This window comes from Hesperophylax consimilis, chromosome 25 (assembly GCF_061612785.1).
Source record: "Hesperophylax consimilis isolate HC1 chromosome 25, BYU_Hcon_1.0, whole genome shotgun sequence".
Classification (NCBI taxonomy): Eukaryota; Metazoa; Arthropoda; class Insecta; order Trichoptera; family Limnephilidae; genus Hesperophylax; species Hesperophylax consimilis.
The window spans coordinates 18,074,091-18,094,541 of NC_142860.1; positions in this window are offsets into that span (position 1 = coordinate 18,074,091).

A 20,451-nucleotide genomic window follows, 5' to 3' on the forward strand; every position below is an offset into this window, starting at 1 on the left:
CGCGGTGTACTTGAAGCAGGTGTTATCTATTTATAGTCATAAGTACCTAGTTGAACACCTGACGGGGTTCGTGGAGCAATGGGGAAAGTTCCTCGGAAGGTGGTAAAACCAGGAAATTAATTATGTGGAAATATTGTGTTTTTTTTATTCATAGTGTTAAGGATCACATGAACAATCCCTTATGAGATGGAAAGATCCAAAATACACAGATTTTTATATACAGGGGCCTTAACTTAAGGGTTGAGACTTTTATACTGCACTGACTGTCATGAAAGTACATTCTTCTCAAGAATCCTATTCCATTAAAAAAAACGCCTCAGGATAGTTTAGGTATATGAAAAAGATGTTTTATTCACATGCATATTATTAACTCTGGTAAAATAAACATCATCTTTTTTAAAGATTTCATTTTAGATCATAATTCATGTTACATTTTTTGTCGAAGATGAAAATTTTTTAAGGAGTTTTTCTCAAACAAGTGTAATGTAATAATTCGTTGTTTGATCGTTTAGAATTCCAGAAAAAATATATTTGTCAATTCATAATATTACAATTGACCGATTTTGCTGCCTTGCGAACTCTAAAACGGATTTTATTATTTAAAGTTTTTTTGTGTTTCTTATATCATAAGTATAATATTTTTATGAAAACAATTTTTTTTTGTAAGTATTCACATCACAATAATATTATAATGCTTAATTAAGGGTTATATAATTATACACAAATTTCGACTACCATAATACGGACATGTGTCTAGTGTGGTAGTCGAAAAGCATGTAAAAAACTGTATTCAAATATATTGTTATAAATAAAGAAACAAAAAAAAAATAATAATTAAGGATTCCTGACAAAAAAAGTTCAGCAAACTCAGATTACAAGAAATCATTAAAATGCCTTATCCAGGTAAATTAAAAACATTATTCGTGTATTAATTAGATATTAAACTAATATAAGTTCATTGACGCGTTGTCCAAAAACTTAAATGATTAAAATGTTTTACTTTATGGGGATTAACTAAAGCCAAATCAACATTGGTGGTGGTCAAACCTAGACTGCATCACTTCAACAGGCAAAAAATCGTACAAAAAAACCGTTGAAATATCCATTACCCATTAAATCAATAATTTACCAGCCCGCAGCTTTCTGCCTTACTTCGAATTCTTCGAGCAAAGGGGTCTCTTCATAAAGGGAGGCTTTACCAGCCTGGCCACGCCTACCTCCTTTCCCCAGTGCTCCCCGAGTGACGTCATGTTCCCTCCCTTCCCCGTGCAGCGCACCCTGCGTGACGTCACTTTCTCCCTCCTTCCCCGTGCAACACACCCTCTGTGACGTCACACTCCCCCCTTCATCCGTGCAGTATACCCTTGTGACGTCACGTTTCCCCCCCACAAGCCGGGAAGGGCGGACGAACCTATCCCAACAGGATTCGTATTGGCCATGCTACGAACTGCGAGACAGACAAGGTGCGTGCTTTGTGTTTAAAGTTTGGCGTGGTTGTCTTGAACCAACTTACTTATTTAAAGGCGGTACTTAGTGTGGGTAGGTACTCGTAAAAATATTCCGGAAGTGTTTCAGACTGAATTTTTCAGTTGCATGTGAGATATAATTCTCTTATATCGAACAGACGATCTTAAATTAAATTAAACGGGTTTGACCGAATAAGAAATTACACAAAATTTAGAGCAATACGTCATGACACACTCATTCACACGTTCATAAAATTACAACCGTACTCAACAACTTACAAATAATTACCAAAGTTTTCTCGAAAATCGTGAAAAAAAGTTTTTTTAATGGCCCTTATTTTATAATTTGGAACCGAAATAAATTAAGTAGCACAGCTCCTTATTGGATATTTGCTACACATTTAGATTAAAAATATATTATGTTTGACTTCAAATCCAAATTTAAGTTTTGTATGAAAAAGGCAGCAGTTTTTCTTAAACCCCAATTTCATAGATATTTTTAATTATTAAATAAATTATTTATTATTAATTAAAAAGATCTATCGAAATTAATGTGTATTCTTATGTTAGTCTACTAATACTTTTTACTATTTCAGTGATTCAATAAGCTGTCGAATTCAGCCTCAAGTATAAAATCAAATGATTTCAATACAAGTAACCATTATTCATGTCGGAGTTGATGGTAAAAGATGCGTCTAAGTTCCATTTTTTCTTAATCGAAGTTAAAAATTTCACACTGAACATGTTTTTTTTTTGTATTACTGACGTTTGTTGTCAGTTAAGTTTGTTAATTATTTTGTTTTTAAATTGAATGAAAAAGCTGTAACAATAAATAAAAAATAAAATGCTTTGCAGAACTTAATAATAACAATAATAAATTTGATTTACAATAAATTTAAAGAGCAATTAAATACTCTTATACCAATTTAACACAAAAACTATTAGTAAGTTGAGTTTTGGGGTTATAAAATATGCATAAATTATTTTTTAAAAAACCATATTAGAACCTATTTTTTGCATATTTTTCATCTTCCCAAAGTAAATAGTTGTTTCTTGTAGTTATTGGTGATACCTGAAACCCAAAAAAAAATATTATTAAAAAAACACACACACACACACAAAAAAGTCATTACATATCTATTGAATCTGCACCTACTATAGCTTACTTGATTTATTAATAAGATTATTGAACTGACAGTAGTATTTAATATTATTATGAAATCATTTTATTTAATGTTTAGACTGGCTCTCTCGACCGGAAGCACGCTGTCGCCATTGTAAAGGGTGAAAAGTAGGATTTCCGGATTACAGATAACAAGCAGAAATTCGCACCATTATTTTTAAGCTAACGGAATATATCTTATTGTCTTAGATATTAAACATACATTAAATATGAACTACGAAAAGAGAAAAAAGAGTATTGCTACATTATTAAGAATCTCTTCAAATTATTGGTTATCCGGTTAAAAAAGGGCCTAATGAATGAATTAAGAGGTTTGCTAATAAACTTAAAATTAAAAATATATATTACCACGATTTCGGAACACGTAGTGATCAAAATCTGAATATTTTCACATTTCGTCGTGATATTGGAACATATATATTACAAAGTGTGCGTGCATTCGCCTTGATAATATAACATTTGATGACCGCAAACCCATAGGAAGTTCAGAATTTAATATCTTTAACTAAATTCTATGCCATATAAAGAATAATGGAATTTGTCAAATGATGTAAATTAGAAACTATGATGTCTACCTTTTATATGTCAATGGCAGAATCTATTATAAGATATGGATTAACCATATGGGGAAATACTACTATAACCAATCTGAAACATGTCCAAGTTGTACAAAACGCAATTAAATAATAAATACGGACAGAGAACGTTTGAATACAACATACCTAAGATATTTAATTTATTACCTGTTACTATAAAGCAACGTAAGTCTATGGACAAGGTTAAATATATGGTGAAAAATTGGCTATCGGAAAAAAATATTTACTTTAATATGTATGAAAAATTGTATTAAAAAATTGTTGATTCTATAGATATAAGATGTAAATTATAATTTATAAAAATGTATATGTAACTAAACATTAAGCACCTGTTGACAATTGGCTTAGTTGCGTTTAATTCAATTGGCTTAGCAGGACTTGTTTGTTGATATGTATTAACTATTTAATAAATAAAGAAATAAAAAAAAAGGTACACATAATAATGCCAATATAGTAATAATTTTGTAATTTAAAAACAGATCAGGCAAAATATGACAACATTGTGTGAGTCAGAAGCATTGATAATAATATTCATGATAAAAAAGGTATTTTTAAATTTTAATACCGCACACGAGTCCCAATTACTCCCAACCGTCTGGAGTATGTTGTGAGGTTGAAGGGTAGTGGGGAGGGGTAAGTTGACTTATGGATTCAATATAATGAAAATTTTTGAGCTGAATATATAGTTTGGTGATTAAACTTTTTTTTAAAGTGAAATATACTTTATCCAATACTTTACAAGATTTTTTTTATTTTTCATTTAATTTATTTATTTATTTAATTCGCATGCTTTTAATGCAAGAAGTGAATAAGCTAATGATAATGAATCTCTTTTCAACTCCACTTTAACTATGAATCAAACATAAAAAAATCGTTTTAATGAAATGCTATACCGAATAATAGATTTAAGTTCGAACTTAACCAATTTTGTTAAAAGAAACACAAATATTCTTATATTGCTTGGGTCGTGATGGAGAACTAAGCCAGCTGAGGAATTGAACACACGACGCCTGGGTGGGAACTCAACGCTTTGCCAACTCAGTCACCGACCGATCAATATTTATTTATTTATTTATTTATTTATTTATTTATTTATTTATTTATTTATTTATTTATTTATTTATTTATTTATTTATTTATTTATTTATTTATTTATTTATTTATTTATTTATTTATTTATTTATTTATTTATTTATTTATTTATTTATTTATTTATTTATTTATTTATTTATTTATTTATTTATTTATTTATTTATTTATTTATTTATTTATTTATTTATTTATTTATTTATTTATTTATTTATTTATTTATTTATTTATTTATTTTCACATATACGGCACAACATGTGCCATTCACTTAATAAATTACAGATAATAGTACAGCAACATAAGGAATGCAACAATATAAATGTAAGTATAATGGTATAATCAGTAAATAGTAGTATGGTTAAAAGTATGAAAAAAAGATATATAAATAAAATATAAGTAGCAATCTGTAGTATAGTATTAAGTCAAAGTAAGAAATTATATGTAATAATATACAATAAAGTAGTATAAGCAAGAATGAAGTGCTTATAAAATGTCTGAAAGGCATTAAGAGATGTAAAAAATAAAATAAAAAATTTTAGAAAGGTATATACTATTAGAAAATGAAAAGAAAAAAATATAAATAAAAGAAAGTATTTTTTGTATTTACAATAACTCATTAGAAATTTCAGGTGTTATAAGCTTTCAAAACGAAGAAGAAGATTGTTTGAAATGGAGATATGTGAATACGAAATGAAGATATGTGAATACGAAATGGAGATATGTGAATACGAAATGGAGATATGTGAATACGAAATGGAGATATATGAATACGAAATGAAGATATGTGAATATAAAATGGAGAAATGTGAATACGAAAAGGAGATATGTGAATACGAAATGGAGATGCATGTGAATACAAATTATAAAAAAAATATTATAATTAAAAGGTCAAATGTGAAAATATTTAATAAAACAAGACTTATTTAAAATAGAGCAAAAATCTTTTGATTTCTGAGTTGAGTTGCAAATAAAGACTCACCTTGATTTGTTCATACCTAATGCAATGTTTAATAACAGAACCAAATGTGTTTTTAAAAATATTGGAGCACTTGCGATATTTCTATCGAGGAAGTTTCTTATAATTACTTTTTCAACTCGGCATCGGAATAGAGATTCTCTTAAAAAATAACATGTATTTTTTAGCTTTTAATAACTTAAGTTGTTCAAGAGAAGTAAGTCATCAATTCAGAATGCAGGTTCTAAAAAGTTCTGAAAATGGCGAACCTATTTTTTTTTTAGAGTGCAAGATCCTACAACAGAATCACAAGTTCGGATGCAAATGATGTAATGTGGAAAATTTCAACTACAACAGCAATAATAATAATAGTAATAATATTTGGATGATTTATATAGCGCCGTTTTTGTATAAAATCACCTCCAGGGCGCTGTACAAATATGTGATACATTTCTACAACGATATTTGTTATTACTGGTTACCGGATAAATCATCACAATGATAATTCATCACATCTTTAAAAAGTTATATAATGCCATGGAAAGTGATGAAACAAAAACTTTATTAACTTAGTTATGTAGTTTAGGTTAGGTTAGGTTTAATTTTTTTTTCGTCGTTTCTAGTGACTTTATATCACTTTCTAAAAGTGTGTTGAATTGTCACTGTGTTGAGTTATAATGGAACCCTTATTACTAACTATATATGGAGATAATATACAGTACCATACTCATCTGTTAGGTCACTTGAGATAAACACTTAATTAACATTAACTAATTGTTTATTAGCGAAATTTAGATACAGGATTTAGGACATAATTGTACGAAAAAAGTTTGACGAAATTGGACTTTCCGGTATTTTTTTAAATACTATATATATTTACCGGACCGGTCGGTGGCTGAGTTTACAATGCGTTTGGGTCCCACCCAGGCGTAGTGTGTTCAAATCCTCGGCTGGCTAAGTCCTCAATCACAACACAAGCAACATTTTCAGCTTACTGTGATGGTAGTAGGAGATTTTCAAATATTTTCAGGTTATTTGTGACCCGGGAATGTTTGTCTTTCTTTTAAATAAAAAAAAATGTTCTTTAATGAGCGTGTGTGAGAGAGGAAAAGCAATCTTTGTACTGGGCGGTATTTCAGTACAAGGTTTTGATCAGAAATCACTTTCCTAGATGTGAAGCGTGATTTTGAATAATGTAAATCCAATAAGAAAAGTGTGATTAGGATATTATAGGCAATAGAATGCTACTCTCAGGAATGGTATATTTAATTTAAGGATATGACAGCTTTAAAAGGTAAGTTTTAAGTTTATTCTGTTGGACTTATTATGGATCTTAGTTCCGGAGGGAGTTTATTCCAAGCCTTGCGGCCCAGATGCTCGGAATGCGCGATCACCAAACTTTGTATTTTTCTTGCGCTTAGGTTCCATATCTTCCTACAGCTGATGATGTTGCTGATCTAAGAGTTGACTGCCACAGACTAGTGTTTTCCAGGACGCATAGTTCATAGACGTAGGGTGGTGACATTTCATTGATGGATTAAAACACCATCCAGCACAATTTGTACTGCATTTTTTCATAGCACAGGGAACTTTCAGGGCACTCGTCACGAAGGTTACGAAGGTGTTCTGAAATGTGCGAAGATTTATATGCTTCATTAAACACTGATTGAAGTTTGTCAATTTGTTATTTTTTAAGGCTGGCACAAACATAAATTGCAGCAATATTGACAAGTATAGTCGAAGTCTCAAACCGACTTCACTTCAACTTATATTGCTGTATTTTTTTCAATTTGGGAGGCAGGTTCAGGTAACACTTTCCCAGGAACCATTTATTGGATAACCAACACCTCTATCATAGGTCACCTCAAGTGGTTCGCTACGTTTGGTGATTTAGCAGGGGTTTCCAGGTTTATCGGGTGATGTGTGTTCAGGATGCGTCTGTCCACCAGCTGAGTGGCGCGTCGGATCGGGAAAAGACCCTTTGACCTCTCCAACTGGTCACTGATCACTCCTGGATATGCTGATCCCTAGATGGTTACCTACTCCTCATACCCTTTCCTTCCTAGAACTTCTTCTTCTTCCTTTCCTTAAAAAGACCCTTCATACAGCATCTCCAAAGATGATATAAACCGTGAGAAAAAATATGTTCTTCAGGGCCACCTGTGTGGGGTTAATACAAAAAAGGTCTTAAAATATATATTTTTTTACTCGTGAAATAATTTTAAATCTCCCAATCTCTACCCTGTGACTATGATATGGTACCCGGTGACCCTGACGTGTATACTTGGTAATCCTGACGTGGTATCCAAAAGTGTGTAATATTAATAGAGTGCCAGATTCACAAGACGTCATTTCCTTTGGAATGACTTCCGTGCATGAAACAAAAACAAACAAAAAAATTAAATTTAAAAAATAAAGGCAAACATTCACGAAGTAAGAATAACCTGACAAAATTAGAAAATCTCCTACTACCACCACAATAAGCGGAAAATGTTGCTTGTGTTGTGATAGAAGACTGAAGAAGCCAGCCGAGGAATTGAACACACCACGCCTGGGTGGGACCCAAACGCGATGTGAACTCAGCCATCGACCTTGTTTTATAATATTTAATATTATTTTACCTTAATATCGAAAAATATTGAAACACCTAATTGAATACAATTTTTGTGAAATCTTTATCAATCCGTTAAATATTATTAAAACTTTTGCAATTGCAATCCCAAAGCTTCCGATAAGTCTAGTTTTCCGGTTCATGACTTCCAACGTTCCGCCGCCACCTCGGGTTAGCCGGAAGAATGAGATGTAACCGGATCTTGTCCGTTTAACCGGAAGTTAGCCAGGAATCTTACCGCATCCTCTTCTGACTCCGGAAGTGAGGCTGAAATCATGCGAACTAGAGATACTTTGAAGTCAAAACCACGCGGACTGTGGAATCTACCCGTAGACTTCTATCTGGCTTGTGTTTCATTGGAAGTTATAGACTATAATATTACTAGTAAATCTGTGAACGGTAGACTTCTCGATAAACTTGTCAAATTTTGCTTAATGCGAAAAATATATAAATAGCACTTGGTTTCAACATAATTATTACAAGAAATAACTATTTATGTCATGGGAGATGGTAAAATATGCATTCAAGTTAATTTTTTTCTCAATCAAAGTTAAGTTTGAAGGTTAGGAAAAACGCATAAAATTAAAATTACCCAAATTAACACCCTATATACCTATTTTATATGTGTTTTCTTAAACTCTAAATAGTATAAAATAAAGTCGCTTTCCGCGTCTGTCTGTTTGTGCGCTTATTTCTTCTAAACTACGCAACAGATTTTTAAAAGGTTTTCACTTTCATTTAGCGAATTTCTTCCGAAAGTTTTATGTATGCATAATCCATGCATATTATATTTTATAAAAAGTAGAGAAAAGTTAACGTTTTGTAATCAAGTAATTAAAAAAATATTTTAGGGCGCTTACATTCCTAGCGCTGGTTAAACCTTGTAAGATACATCAAAATAATGTAATACGGAATTTTATATCATCTCAAAAAGGCACATAGAAGATTCCGCGATGGTATAAATATCTATGTCTTGTGGATAACCCCCAGTAATGCCGGGTACACGTCAGCTACTTAAAGATAAAATCAGGTTTTGTTTATTTAAAGAGCTTTTGCAAGCAGTAGAATTCGACAAGTTTACCGACTTCATATTCATAAAAGTATATTTCTAATTATCGCAATAAAAATTTCCTCTGAAATCATAAGATTTGTAAGTAGGTATTTAAATACATACCTATTTGAATTAAAACCATATTATATTTAATATATTTTTTTCTATTAGTGCCCTTTTTTACTCATTAAAAGTACGCTCTAGCGTGTTGAAATCGCACTTTATGGAACGCGCGTTTTTTAAAGTTACCATGGCAACATCAACAAATCAACAAAATGTGAAGTCTAAATCTCAACTTTTAACTATAAATCTGACAGGAATATTTTAAACGTCAAATAAAACATTACAAATATTTATTCATTTCCATGACAACAAGATATTGTGATGTCACATCACGAATTCATTAATAGTTCTTATTTCCAAAATTTTAATAATAATATCAATATTTATGTTTTCAAAGTGTACCAATAAAAAAAAATTGCGTAAAGTATTCGTGGATAACTGGTCTTTAAAACACTTGCTTTATTTCGAGCACTCGGCTACGCCGTCGTGCTCGAAAAATCGCGCGTGTTTTAAAGACCTGTTTATCCACTTATACTTTAATATACTATTATTGTAACTAAAGAATTATACAATTTGTCCAAAAATATCACTATTTGAATGATAATTCTTTTTTCAAATTTTCTACTTCTCTCTTCTTCTGTCATGCACAGTTAAGAACCATAATAAATATTAAAAATGCGAATAAAGAATTCCAAACAAACGCGAATACCTATTTCATATTTTATAAATTTTGTGAACAACATGTTCCAACAATGCTCCAAAAATAAAAGGCTATAATTGGAAGCCGTTTTCAAGAGACGAAATGGATTTGGGACAAGTATAAATTGTGTTCTATAAATGGACACCGAATTTCAATGTAATTGCGAAATAAACCAAGCAAAACCCTAGAATTATTATTCAGAATACCTCTTGAAAAAATGTGTTATATTAACGGATACTGAATCAAGAGAAAATATGGATTTGGAATAGTTATAAATTATTTTCTATTAACGGATACTTAATTTTAATGCAATTACGAAATAAGCTAAGCAACACCCTGACCAATAATTCTAGACTCAAATATTATATCTCTTGAATTCAATGGTACGAAATAAGCCAAGCAATGTCTTGAATAATAATTGTAGACTCAAAAAAGAAAAACTCTTGAAGAAAATGTGTTCTACTAACTGATACTGAATCAAGAGATGATATGAATTTGAGACAGTTATAAATTATGTTCTACTAACGGATACTCATTTCAACGAAATTACGAAATTAGCCAAACAAAACCCTGAATAATAATTCTGGACTCGACAACAAACTGGCTAAGAAGGTTCCTTTGAAGAATTATAAAAAATATCTATAAATGCAAGATTACTTTTTTTTAAAACAATAAATGTTGCACCTCACATAGACTACTGTTCTATCAATCTCTGTATTTGTATTGAAAATAGCTTAAAAAAACTCCAAATAATCCAGAATAGAGCAATGAGACAGACATATTTTGAAGTGTAATAAATGTAAATCAATGCAGAAAATGCTTAAAAAATTACATACGATGAGTGATATACAATAAAACACTGAATTTTCTACAACATTTTTAGTTTTTATCTACATATAGTTATTACCAACTAAATTACAATAAAGACTTCCATACACATCATACAAAAGAAAAAAGAAAACATAAGACTAAAAAGATTGAAAAAATCAAAAACTCAGAATCGTTTACTGGATGTACTGTATTTATCCAAATGTCCAGCATATTTCCTAGTGAAATTAAAATTGTGCAAGTTTTAAAATCACATACGTGTTTTATATATAAGTAGGTATGCATTGTGTACCAACTTACAGATCTTATGATTTCAGAGAAATTTTTAATTTTGATTTATGAGAGAAAAATACACATGCTTTTTGACGCGGGGTCTACTGTTCAATTTAAGACTTTCATTTTTAATAATACGATGACTTTATTAACATGACAGGGTGTTTCTTTTAATTTAACAGTATGTAAAGAAGTAAATAATAGTCTAAAAACATGCGTTTCTGAGCTTTGAGTTACGCCTTGACCCTGTAATTTTTCAGATTTTATTACATAACACGGTCATATATAACTTCTGTACAATAAACCGCAGAATAGAATATTCTAGATTCGCACGAATGATTAAAATTCCAACGTTGACATTACATTAATACTTGCGTTATTTTGTCGGTTTTGCACAAATCACCACGGGCTTCTCTGTCCACCAACAAATAATAATACCTGCCTTATATTGCGGGTATTAACGGGGTATGTATAATATATTATGCATTGCCGATGTGACCAAACGGGCGCCGCGCGCCGGGGTTGAGTTTTCGCTGCGAGCTCAGGCTTACTTCTGAGGCTTCCGTAAACCAATTCAACAAAAACTCTTTCAAATCTCATTAGATACTTTACATATCGGAGGTGTACAGTCGCACCATTGGAATAAAAAAAAACATATTATTATTTTTTCTTCAATATATTTTACTTAAATTTATGAAACATATTAAATAAAAATGAATATAACGAACATTTCTTCAATAATTTCCAATTCAGCTTATGGCGTAATTTTTTACTAAAATAAATTTGCCTACGCCACTATTAAATCAAAAAGGATCGTCATTTTACAAAACCTATTGTTTCTTGGTCAGGATAGACGTATTATGAAAATTAAAAAAATAAGAATAGACAAACAAGTATGGAAAATTAGTAAAAATAAGAAAAAATATTTACATAAAGAATAAACTAACTAACTTTTATTTACACATCAAAAACGTTCACAAATTAGCACAACAGAATCAAGGAATAAGATGTCTAAAGATAAAGCTATTTTTAATTAATTAATTTCTACATTTTGGAAACAAATTGTTCCTTTGATAAAAAATGATAAAGTTGTACATACAAATATTATTGGCTAACAATTAGATAAGTTAGAAATTTTATAAATTATGAAAAGTGTTAATGGTCAATTAAGTATGTTTAAAAACCAAATTTTTCTTCAACGGGTTACAAAATGTAATGAAAATTAAGATATGTAAGACCAGGCAAATTAGTTTTGACAAATAAGCAGACAAAGATTTTTTTTTAATTTTCCTTCTACGTATTCAATAAAAAAACACTGTTTTTAATGAACATGTTCTGCTGTATAGTTATTATTATAGGTGACAGCTATTTCGCCTTTTTAAAACATTATAAAACTGTGGTTAGGCCACTTACAGGCCATCTGTTTATATCACTTCCACATGGTAATAATGAAAATCAAATTCATTTTAATTTTATTACCAACGCCCAATTGATTTTGTACAAATTATACATGATGACAATTATTCAAAATAAGTAAAATAAAATAAAAAATACAAATGGACAAAATATTAATACAAACTGTGACTAATTAGTTATTATTTACAAAAATTATATTTTTAGTTAATTTAATTAATTTTCGTATTGTTTAACACAATGTTGTTCTTATCAACTATTTGAATGTATTAATTGGTTTAACTTTATGGTTTTTGTCAGCGCATTATAATATTTCATCCTTTGTAGTACGAGTTTTGCGTACTAGCTTATTTCGTTTGTCTCTAAATTTGTTTGTGTGTTCCGTGTCCGGCCAATCCTGTCGAAATGGTAGCCTTGTTTGAAAATATTTTTTTACTCCGCCAGAACGCATGAGCTGCGAATCGTTAAAGTGATCGGATATATTTAACATCAAATTTAAGGCAGAATTTAGACGGCAAACTTTTTGCTGCTGGAATAAAATCTGATTTCATATATTTTCCCCTGATATACGGCCATTCACCATACATTAATGGTTGTTTGTCATTTTTGTAGGGTTGTATTCAATTGGAAAATATGTCTACTATTCACAGAACTAATATTTGATAAACTGAATTCATTGTACATCCTTGTGTTATGTCTGTGAATATCCTTGTTGTATGAAACTGTATTTGAAAAGCGGTAACAGGTTATTTGTTATTTTATATATAAATATCATCGTATTCAAAGTTAGAATCTTAGTTCTTTTCAAATTCAAGCTACTTTTCAAAATGTATTTCGCCCAAGTACATATTATTCCCAATGTTTTATTTTAGAGAATTGGTTCTCTAGATATGAGCAAAGATAGGAGTGTAAGGAGGATATATGATGCAAATGCGAATGGTACCAGAAGTCGGGGACGCCCTAGGAAGACATTGCACGATCAAGTGAATCAGATACTCGAGTCGGGCCATGTCAAGAGTCAGAATAATAGAAGAGTATGTATGAGACGATGTATGAATGTGAATGAGGCAAGAAGTGTGTGCCAAGACCGAGTTGTTTGGCGGTCCGCTCTCTCTGCCTACCCTTGTGGGGAAATGGGGTGATGGTTAGTTAGTTACTTCTCTGAACTCTGGTGAAGAAGAAAAAAATCGTCGAGTAATCTAATTGAAATGTGGAAAAATAATTTAGTTTGTATATATTGTGATTAGGTGTAGCTTTTTTTCCAATTTTTAGATGATTTTTTGCCGAAAAATAAATCTGTTTTCCAATTTTTCAACTTTTTTATAGAAAGATATCGTCGTAGTAATTTTTTTGGGGGTATTATTACATTTTACTATTTTGGTATTATTGTAATTGATCTTCTGCTTTTCGGATGACTTTTCAATAACAATTGTTAATGATTACTTATAAAAATCATTTCACTTCAATCAGTAACCATTCTTTTATGTACCTAATAGAATAAAACCGCAAAAACCTTAAAACCTTAACAAGTAAAACTAGTGTTAGCAATAGAAAGGTTAGCACGTTGACAATGGCAATACAATGCCGAAATGTCGAACTGAACCTCAACTTATGGGAAAGAAACGAAACAACAGCAAATGGCGCAAAACGCCGCCTGAGTTGATTCGTTTTTTTCTCGTAATTGGTGGTACGATTCGCGCTTCGGTTCGAAAGTGTATGAGTACCCTAAGACTATGTCCGACCCTCAAAGCACTCGGGAGCAGATTATAAACCGTTCTGTTGAAGAGAGTACGAAGGCTAGATAAAGGTCAAACACCTTTAAAACAGAAGTCATGATTATAATCATGACTTCTGTCTTCCTATAGGAAGAGCCCAAATACACCGTGACAGCGCCTCTATTGCAACGGGATGCAGCTAAAAGAGGCCGACCAGTTTTAACTACCATGGAGTTGAATTCGTAAGTTGTGTGACCAACTATACACCTATAAAATAGGCGGAAACAGAGTGCTACTTCTTCTGACTAGCTCGTCGACTAAAGAACTAAGAATCAAAATCATGTTAAGAATATATATTTAAGTTAGCTTATCACTTCAAATCATGCTTATGGATGTCAAATCACCCTGATTTCCAATGCCCCAGATAAATCTGGAGAAAATCAACAATGATGACTATATTTATCAGAATTGTGTTTTACAATAATAAGTAATTAATCACCACTCATAGTAATATTTGTATTTATGTGTGCATATTTGTCTAAACCATTGGTTTTAAAACATGTTTATTATATTGATTAAATAGTGGTGTATACAAAGTGATTAATATATATTTTTAAATTATTTATTCATTTACGCCCTTGAGACTTTTTCATAAAACACGTTTTATTACATTAAATAAACATAATAATAATCATAGTTTAATTCCCAGCTACATGAATGGGATATGTAATTCAATGTAGCCATATTTGCACCGATGTAAAGAGTAGAATATACAAAAATAACAGGGGAAAAAGAGAATTAACACAATACTTGTAAATATAACAAATACATAGAAAAGAGAAAAAAATATTAATACCTGTCTACAGTAAATAACAAAAATCAACATCAAATGAAAAAGTAAGGTGTATGCTAAAAGTAAAATAAAATGGACAGATTATTATAATATTAACGAATAAAAATGTTAGAAATTTCCCATATAAATTATGGTAAAGAAAAAACAATGAAAATATCAATGGTATGAAATTTATTTCCAAGCGCATTAAGCTTTTGGACCGGAGAATGGGTGAAATAATTGTGTTTTGAAGAATAAATAAAGAACAACTCTGGAAGTCGCGTGTTACGATTTGGTATTGGGAACGTTAACAGATTTGTTAAATCAGATGCATCTATTAAGCCATTAACGAATTAGTTAGATAAATCAAATAATTTCATAAAATTAACGTAATTAATTTCTTCATTGGGGATGGGTTGAAATTGATGAACCTTAAAATTTTTTTTTTTTTTTAAAGTTGAAGTGGATATTTTTCATGTATTTCAGATAAACAAAGTATTGAATAATGTCTTTGTATATAAAATGGAATTTCATTTATAGAATATATCGTCAAAATCCTAATTTTGGTTGTAACTAACTCGATCTGTCTGTCGGCAACTCTGGTTCACTAAACTCCTGGTACTAGGATTTGCTTTGAATTTGTAATTTTCAAAATTGAAGGATTGTTCAGACAAGAGGTAACGTGTGTACCAACCACTCTGGCTACAGTCAGAAAATCTAATATTTCTGCATTTAAAATGTGCATTTATTTCGTTTAAATATTTGAGAGATGTCTTGATTTTTACTAGACTTAATTGATCTAGTATCCTCCAGGTGAGATATGAAGGATTTTTTGTTCAAGACGGATTAACATGTCACCCGACTTTAGAGTTGTCTTTTGTGAGTAGAATTTTCTATTTCTCTTTAAGGGCAAAAATGAGAAAAAGATTCTTGATGTTTTGAACCAGCAGCCAAGGATTCTATTGATTCTAAAAGACTCAAGAATTCTCGTAAATTCACTATTTGGCAGTTGGTACTCACCTATTTCTCATCTTCCATTCGATTAATTGTCTTCAAATGGAAATTTCGTACCTCAGACACGGCCTTATTATCAAATATTTTATAAATACTTTCAGCCTCACAAATCTTACAACCATAATATCGCGTGATATTATAGTTGTAAGATTTTCTTGATTTGATTAACTAGTTGGTACCAATGAAAAAATCCCGGATGTGACTTGACTTGACGAGATGAAAACTGAGAAATTAATATGCGTCGAGCATAAAATATACATAGTTATACCATAGACAATCAAATTGATATACCAGTCAATCGTGGAAAGTGGTACAAACCAAGATGCGAGGAGAGCGGGAGGCAGTGTGACCGTATCCCTTTGTCAATTAATGAATCTGATGATACACAGACAGCTCACTTTGTAATATCTCTATTCAATTTTTTTTAAATGTCTATGAGTTCAAATTTTAAATATGGACGCACATTTTAAATATAGAATAAAAATATTCATCTTGTAAAATGTCTGGATTTGAAAAGATTCTTTTCACATTTTGATAATTTTCTTAATATTGAAAATGTGACACTGGTACGTTCAATGAAAATAAGTCGTATGTGACCGTTTCTAACTGCTTCGACTGTTCGTAACTGAAGTATTCGGCTTAATTTCTAGGTTCAGAACCCAAATGGGTTTTGCTAGAGTTTGAACGTTACAAAGCTTCTATGCGGCAGTAAATATCATTGTCCATTCAATCGTTAGCATTAACGTGTAAGAAGGAAAAAACAATCTAATAGTTTTCTTACATAAATGGTTAGAAATATTTATTAAAAAATGCGTTACTATTATTATGTACTTGATTCCACTAAATACCACAGACATCGATGTGTAAAACACGAATCTATCTAAATTCATTACATACTTTAAAAAATAACGCTCGATCGAATATACACAAGAGAAAATTTATTATTTCATTGATTTGTTTCATCGTATTTACTTCCATTTTTGCTTTCAGCAGTTTGAATAGTTTACATCACTTCATTTTATTGTAATTATTGCTACCAATTCCATGTTTAAATGTAAACATTTCGGTAGTATTTATATATTTTTATACTGATGCAATGTTATACAGTTTACATTGGAAATAAGAAGAAATGAGATTAGGTTCTAGATATAAGTAGAAGTTAATAAAAAAATAGAATTTTGAATCTACAGAAAAGCAAAACATAGCAAAAAATTATACACAAAACAAATAGATACAACATTTTACATGAATTATCAGTATTAGCAAAAACATCATACAAAACACATCTAGACACCACATTTCACATGAATTATCAGTATTAGTAAAACATCATACACAACACATCCAGACACCACATTTCATATGAATTATCCATGTTAGCAAAAACACCGTACACAACACATCTAGACACCACATTTCACATGAATTATCAGTATTAGCAAAAACATCATACACAACACATCTAGACACCACATTTCACATGAATTATCAGTATTAGTAAAACATCATACAGAACACATCCAGACACCACATTTCACATGAATTATCAGTATTAGCAAAAACATCATACACAACACATCTAGACACCACATTTCACATGAATTATCAGTATTAGTAAAACATCATACACAACAATAATCATGTAACAATAATCACAGTGACAACAGTTCGTGTTTACACTTTGCTCTTGCAAAAAAACTAAAAAAAACCTCCGAATTCGTGTGCAAACAGTATCTATATGGAAAATTTAAGTGCCAAAAAAGTTTATTTGATAAAACAGTAATAAAATAATACTATTCTAGCGGATTCTAAACATTTTTATCGAAAGTTTTAAAACAACCTAAGATTGTGTGTTTGTTCTCATTGAAATGTCCATCCCACCGATGCCTGATGAATGCTGCCATCGGCGTAAAAAAAGAATGCTGGACATGATGACGTCCCCATTACAAAAAAAGGCCCCGGGAATGATTTCTCCAGTGGTTGAAGATGAGGAATCTGACAGGGCATTGGACTATTCCGACGTGTCTGAAAATGAGAGTGAAATCCCAGTGTCCTCAGTCCAGATACTGAACGACACTGAAGCAAGTCTAAGAGCACTCCAAGATGTCCTTGCTGAAAAGCAGTCAAGAGTCTCAAAGGATCAACAACTGCGGATAAGCGCATATGTATCCGCTGTATTCAGATCAGTTTCACAGCTGTTATTGGAACGAGAGGGCTTCAAAGCTGATCTGGCAACAGTCAATGCCAAATTAATAGTGGCAAAGGGAGAGATCGCGATTGAAAAAGCAGAAAACCAACACAGGTTAGAAAAAATATTGCAGTTGGAGTCAGATCTAGGACCAGTGATGCGTAGAGTAGCCGATGCCACGGAAGCAAGCCTATCATTTGCCGATATTGTGAAAAATGGCCCACAGAAGATGATACCATCAATCAACCGCTCAGGACTTAACGTTGGGACCCCCAAACCTGCTGTATGCATCTTCCCAAAGCTGGATTCTACAAAAGATAGCGACGATACGAAACAGCTACTAAAAGATACATTACGACCATCAGAACTTGGAATCCGTGTGACGGGCATTAGGAGTATCCGAAACAAAGGCGTTGTAATCCATACTGCAACACAAGAAGATCAGGATAAAATTCTGAAAACCCCATGTCTAGCAAACTCGGACACTCTAAGCGCTCGATTACCAACAAAACGGCTTCCAAGGGTGATCTTCTTCAACGTTCCTCGTGACCTAACGGACGAGTGCTTCCTGAAAAATGCCTTAGCAGGAACCCAGGACAAAGCAGGCCTAGATTTCGCAGTAAAAAGTTGCAAGCTAAGTCACCTTGCTGGCGCTCGAACTGGATCAACTTGCCACCGGGTCTTCGAGGTTCCTGCCCACATTCGTCACGTGCTGGTGGAGCAGGGGAAAGTCTTTGTGGACTGGAATGTGTGCCGTGTTCGTGACTTCATTGGACTTACAGTGTGCTCCAAGTGCCAAATGATCGGACATTCCTTCAAGTTTTGCAAGGACCAGCAAAGATGTGGACACTGCGCAGGCCAAGGTCACGCCCGGATAAACTGCCCAAAAGCCGCCGCCGAGCCTGTCTGCGCCACCTGTACAAGATTTGGGAAACCCGCTGCACATCCGACTGGAGACAAGGACTCCTGCCCGGCCTACAAGGCTGCCCTTGCCAAGGACTTTGCAACTATTGATTATGGCGTCTAATTACATTGAAGAAGATGACGAGGTAGATTACGAAAATACTCATAATTTCTGTGATTGGCTAAAGTTTCATAGCAACTACAATATGGAAAATATTAATATTGTTCAGTTGAATGTTAGATCAATTTATAAATACTGGGATACTTTGAATGTCTACTTAAATACTTGTTGGAAGCATATTCATGTGTTAATGTTATGTGAAACAGCTATAACACCGAATCTTGTCTGTTTGTATAATATTCCTGGATTTAATTGTTACAACTATTGCCGAACTAAAAAATCTGGAGGAGGTATATTGCTATATGTTCGAAATGAATTCACATTTCAACAGAAAACAATAGAAACAAATCATTTTGAATGTGTGCTTGGCTCTATGACACTTCCAAACAAGAGTATTTTCAACATCATAGCAATATACCGCCCCCCCAACTGTAGCCAACCACAATTTCTTAATGAAATATCTGACATTCTGCATACTATAAGCCCCAAAGAAAATGTTTTACTTATAGGAGATATTAATTTAGACTTGTTAAATTGTCAAAACCCTATTATTATGGCATATGAAAATATAATGTCGGATAATTATTTAATCAAATGTATTTGTGACGTAACTAGAGAAGCAGTTTTAGCAGGAAAAGTTACTCGTACTTGTTTAGACCACATATTTGTCCGATTTAACAGTGGATGTAAACAAAGCGATTCTCTTTCCTCATGTGTATGTAATAATATTACTATAGCAGATCACTTCTTAACTGCAGTTAATATTAAATATAGTGCAAGGAAAGAAGCCCCAGAACACGGGGAAAGAATTTCGTTTTTATCGCAAAACAAAATCGACAAAAACATTCATAATTTTAAGTGGCACTCCTTGCTTGAGGAACAAGATTGCAATATACTATATAGTAAAATTAAAAACAACTTTAAGAATTTGTATGAACAGAGTAAAATCGTTATGAATTATAAACCCAAAAAAAGACCTCTGTCAATAAAACCTTGGATAACTTCTAATATCTTAGAAAACATTAAAAAAAAAGATTCATTGTACAGAAGGTGGAAGAATTTTCCTAGCAATCAATTCTTTGAATTGGAATATAAAACTTTCAGAAATAAGGTGACAAAAGAAATTATTAAATGTAAGTCTACCTTTTTTAACAATAAATTCAAAAATTATTTTGGAAATACAAAAAAAACTTGGGATGAAATAAATAAATTATTAGGACGCAAGTCCAAAAGTAGTTGTGACGAAATAATCTCGAAATATATGTTAAATACGAATAATGAAGAAACCGTAGCAGATAAGTTTGTTGAATATTTTACAAATAGTGTTAGCTCTATGATACATAAATGTGATTATTTAGCATCGACCGTCAGGCCGAATGAAGTGCAACATAGTATGTACCTACCCAGAGCTACCTGCCAAGAAATCAATATTATTGTTAGCAAATTAAAC